We start from the raw sequence: 6000 nt of genomic DNA on the forward strand, positions 1-6000 counted from the left end.
CCACCGTTTTTTCAGAACCTGCTTAATCAAAGTCAGGGTCGTGGGAGGCCGGAGCTTGTCGGGGCGCATGGTAAGGATCAACTCTGGCAAAGGCGCTGCGCCATTGCTAGAGAAATCCAAACTATACTCGCACTGTGACGACTAAGAGATGCTGGTTAACGTGCACATTTTTGCAACGTTCCTGGAAAATCCGGAGTGTTGGGGAGACGGAGGTTAAAAAAACAAAACCGTGACCAGCCTAGGTTCTAATAAAAGTAACCACTGTGTCCGGTTCTAGAAGACAAAACGTTCACTTGTGGTTGTCGGGTCTCAGATGGAAATAAAGTAGAGCGATTTAAACACGAACCCCAAAATGACATTTCCTAGACCCTGAACAAATGTTGGTGGCCCAGAAGTGTTTTAACATCATTCATAAAGTTTCGGTAAACCGCTAAGACGAGCGATCCTACAGTACTTTCTTTCTTTTCGTCTCTGTTGAAAGAGACTGTTCTCGAAGAGCGTGCGACACTCGCGCATGTGCAGTAGAATCAGTGTGTGACGTCACCGGCACATGAGGCGGCGACGAGCTTTTGTGTGGTTGAATCTGTGACAAGGTGGGTGCAGAATTAACTTTAAAGTTAATGAAATGAAGATCAATCCACCCAGAGCAAAGTCCTTGCAAATGGATGAAAGAACAAAGGGAACAGCGGAGGACAAAATACAATCATTTATAACTGCTGGTTATAAACCGGTATCACGACGACTGCTTCGGGGAACCTTACAACAAACTTTTAATCAAATTATGTACTAGTGACAATACCACATACAAGTGATATCAATATTATATATATTATTTTATACATATATACATATGTATATATAGTATATATACTATCTTAATACATTTATATATTATATACACATGTACACTTACCGACTACTTTATAAGGTACGCCTGTTCAACTGCTTGTTAACGCAAATATCTAATCAACCAATCACAAGGCGCCAACTCAATGGATTTCGACATGTAGACCTGCTGAAGTTCAAACCGAGCATCAGAGTGGAGAAGGAAGGTGACTGAAATGACTTTGAACGTGGCATGGTTGTTGGTGCCCGATGGGCTGCTCTGAGTAGTTCAGAAACTGCTTATCTACTGGGATTTTCGCACACAATCATGTCCAGAGTTTACAGAGAATGGCCTGAAAAATGGAAAATATCCAGTGAGCGGCAGTTCTGTGGGCGAAAATACCTTGTTGAATGGCCAGACTGGTTGGAGCTGATAGAAAGGCAAAACGTCGGACCCTGAAGCATCTGGGCTACAACAGCAGGAGACCACAATGGGTGCCACTCCAATAGAGCACCTTTTGGGATGTGATGGAACGGGAGATTCACATCATGGATGTGCAGGTCATAAATGTGCAGGAGTTGCGTGATGCTGTCATGTCAATATGGATCAAAATCTCTGAGGAATGTTTCCAGTACCTTGCTGAATGTCATGAAGAATTATGGCAGTTCTGTAGGCAACAGGGGTTCCACTCCAGTACTAGCAAGGTCTACCAAATAAAGTGGCCAGTAGGTATATATGTGTGTGTGGAAAAATAAAACAAAATAAACTAAGTTTTATCGATGCACCTAGCACAATCTGACAAGTTCACTATCCAGTGTTAGAATATAACGCCGATGGCAGTAAAAATATCAAAAATTAACACAAAACAATCTAAAGCATCATCATCATCATTATTAAAGCAAAAATCCATCAACCGACAAACTAGAAGAAATGAACAAGCAATCAGTATGTCAGCTACATCAAGAAAACAAAACAGTTTTAAAATACCTTGCCCAGTGCCCAGACAACTAGCTCTGCGTCTTTTCCACTGCCTGCTGGTCTTTGGAATCCCAAATCTAAAATGAAAAAAAAAAAAAGTTGGGACAGTATGGAAAACAAAAGAGTCATGTTTTACCTAATAAACTGCATTGTTACAATACAGCTTATTTTGTATAGTGCTCTTCACTGTGTGCAGGCGCAGAGCGCTGCGAACAATTCTCCGTTAAAATACAAATACAGATTATATTAATACTAAATACAGAACTGGCACACGTATAGATACAGATTTGTTAAAACACACAATCAACAAGATAGAACTGATTAAACATAAATGTAAACCAGCGATATCTGTCATTAATTGAGGAACTGTGGCCAGTTGACGGCGAAAAAAGAGAAAGTTTAACATCAAGTGCCAGTACTAGAAATCTCGGCCGAATAGCCACCTACCCGCTCCTGGGCTTTCTATAGTGGAGTCTGTGCTGGCCGTACAATCTGATATACTATCCATCCATCCATTTTCCAACCCGCTGAATCCGAACACAGGGTCACGGGGGTCTGCCGGAGCCAATCCCAGCCAACACAGGGCAGAAGGCAGGGAACCAATCCTGGGCAGGGTGCCAACCCACCGCAGGACACACACAAACACACCCACACACCAAGCACACACTAGGGCCAATTTAGAATCGCCAATCCACCTAACCTGCATGTCTTTGGACTGTGGGAGGAAACCGGAGCGCCCGGAGGAAACCCACGCAGACACGGGGAGAACATGCAAACTCCACGCAGGGAGGACCCGGGAAGCGAACCAGGTCCCCAGGTCTCCCAACTGCGAGGCAGCAGCGCTACCCACTGCGCCACCGTGCCTGATATACTATCTTACTTAAAATAAATATAAGTATTTCTTCCCAATTTTAAGGCCACTTCTAATGATGATGATGATTCAACTTTATTGTCACTGTACAGGTACAACAAAGTGTAGTTTTAATGTTGTTTATTAATCAACCAAAACGCGTCACGGAGCAGCATAAGGGCTCATTTATACTTCACGCTCAGAACGCGTACGCGCCCTCATCATGGCCGCCACGAGTTCTGAGCATTCATTTGATGCGTCCTCTGAGCAGGTCCTCAGAAATTAACGCGACATGTGCACGAGTTGCAGTACCAGCAAAAAGTCGGGGGGAGCAGTGTGCTAAAAGTTGGAATGTGACGTCAGAGTCTCTGTTTACTATCTACACGTGACAGAAAGCCGCTTTGCGGATCCTACGAGATCGGTGTGCGCGCTTCGATATTTGATAAATGGTTTGGTGTGGTGAAGCAAAATGCCGACATACAGATGTATTCATGGTGCTTTTATATTCAAGCGTCACATATTCCCGATCGTAATGACACAATACATTTTAAAATTCTCACATACCGTCTTCTGTGCCATCTTTTTTTCTAGGGCTTCCTCTGCTCCTGACAGCAACGAATCGCCAGCAATAGATTGCCACACTGAGCACATTAAATGTATGATATTCCAACTCTGCACATTTAGAATCCTTAGATTTATACTTGATATCACTTTGATGATGAAAAGCATTAAATTATGTATATTACATTTTACAGATACATCGGTAATTTCGTTTAAATAATGAATACTGTTAATAATTACACACATGGGGTGACACAGTGGCGGAGCGTTAGCGCTCCCGTCTTGCAGGGAGTCACGTCGCTGATATTCCCTGCCTGGAGTTTACACGTTTTCCTGCTGGGTTTCCTCAGTGTGCTCCAGTTTCCTTCCAAAGATATGCAGATTTGGGGATTTGGTGCCGCTAAAATGACGCTAGTGTATGTGTGTGCTTGTATTCACCTTGTGATGAGCCGAGGCATCGGCCAGGGATTGTTTCTCACTCGTGCCCAATGCTTGCTGGAATGGACACATCCCTGGATTTAATCAATAAACATCCTTTTCAGAGATATTGCTGTAAGGTGTCATCGGACTTTAATTTGTGTAATAGGCAATTCACAACACTGAGAAGCCGAACATGTTCTCATCGTGATAATATCTCGCACTGCCACCTGGCGGATTCCTCCAGATTTACTTAAAGTACGCGCGCAAGTATAAACACTTCAACGCTTGCGTAGCAGGAGCGTCCGCTGCTGCATGCGTCGCGTCGCGTGAAGTATAACTCCGGCCTAAGACTCCGCGGTTTCGATGCTTGCTGAGGTGGACCATGTACTGCTCTGGATACGCGGGTTTACAACATGGATGAATGCATTTCCTTTCCTAAAATGTGCAAATCATCTGAGACAGGAGCGTTGTCTGGAAGTGGTCTGGAGCTACAGAAGATGCATTAGAGCTCTACATACGTCAGGTAAGTAGTGCCCTACAATCTTTTTCTGTTTTCGGTTGCTCCCGTTAAGAGTTGCCACAGCGGATCATCTTTTTCCATATAATCCTGTCCTCTACATCTTGCTCTGTCACACCCATCACTTGCATGTCCTCTCTTACCACATCCATAAACCTTCTCTTAGTCCTTTCTCTTTTCCTCTTACCTGGCAGCTCTATCCTTAGCCTCCTTCTCCCAATATACTCAGCATCTCTCCTCTGCACATGTCCAAACCAACACAATCTCGCCTCTCTGACTTTGCCTCCCAACCGTCCAACCTGAGCTGACCCTCTAATGTCCTCATTTCCAATCCTATCCATCCCCGTCACACCAAATGCAAATCTCAGCATCTTTAACTCTGCTACCTCCAGCTCTGTCTCCTGCTTTCGGGTCAGTGCCACCGTCTCCAATCCATATTCTCCGTGACAGTGCTTTTTTTTGTGCCGTTAAGATTTGCGTCTAGAAACAGGGCGTTTCGTGTTTGTGTTTCATTTACTATTATTTCCCTAAATTCACATTTCGAATACCCTCGTCATTATATATTTTGCCAATGTTTCTAATCGGACCACTATTTTAAACTGCTGACATCAAAACTTTTGATGGCCACGCCTCTTAAAGGAAAAGTGTGTTTTTTTTTGAGGCGTGGTTTCGATTTTTCTGCGAGAACTTCTCGCTTCCTATTGGTTTTCTCGCAAGCCTTTAGAAACGGAGGAAAAAGCGCGGCGAGTGACAAGTGAATGGAGCCTGAGTGAAACGCTCACCGCTCGCTGTTGATGTACTGTACCAGCTCCGTTTCTCAAACTGATAATAGATAAAAATGAATGGATGACGGATAAAGTTATGCAAATACATGCATTGTAAAGCATGACAATAAATAACAAAATGATATACGAGCATAAATAATTAAAAGTGTCAAAGCACCATTTCATTCTTGGAAGAGTTTTCTGCATATGAAGTTGGTTCTTTGTGCTTTAAAAATGACCATATGTATAAAAGAACTGAAATATTTAATGTATGCTAGGCCACTTAGCAGGGCACTAGAAAACCTGGACTTAGCCTGAGCTATTGTATGCAGTGAGGGTCCTTGTAAAATCAGGACCCATTGGTATTTCACAAAACTGTTCCCATCTATTCATGGGTATTTTCTGTATGGAGCCTGTCATTGATCTAAATAGATCAAGCTTCTTTCTGGAACTTTCATGTGGATGTGCCTTTTGAGAGCTAAAAATGGTTCCCCTATGGCATCACTCTGAAGAACCTCTGTGGCACCTCTATTTTAAAAAGTGTGCTGTACTTTAATTCAAGAAGCTGTGAATCCATCATGAGGAACCTACCAGCTGTAAATATGGCCCTTGATTAGGTACACACAACAGATGATTCACCCGTCAAAATACAGCAATTGCTAAAAGCCCACCCTCTCATTGTGGATGGGTGAAAATGACAGTTTTCATTTCAAGGGGCATTTCATGTTGCATGTTGTGGGTGTATCTGAAATAAATACATAAAAAATAAGCAACAACAAATATTTTATGACATATTTAAATATTTCTGCTCACACATTGTGTTATTATTTACAGGGGGGAGTCAAGCTAAAGTTAAAAAATGGGATTTCTCAGAAAATGGAACGAACCTTAACAAAACTGACAATGTCATTTCTCAATGTCATCTCCACCCTTCTCAATACACTTGCGCCACTTCTCTGGAAGTGCCCGGATTTCAGCAGAATAAAAGGTTTTGTCTCGTCCTCGCCACCATTCGTGCACCTCTCTCTTCACGTTGTCATCTGTCTTGAATCGACAACCACCCAGATGTTTTTTTAGCGGTTCA

The sequence above is a fragment of the Erpetoichthys calabaricus genome, chromosome 11, assembly GCF_900747795.2.
Source record: "Erpetoichthys calabaricus chromosome 11, fErpCal1.3, whole genome shotgun sequence".
Classification (NCBI taxonomy): domain Eukaryota; kingdom Metazoa; phylum Chordata; class Cladistia; order Polypteriformes; family Polypteridae; genus Erpetoichthys; species Erpetoichthys calabaricus.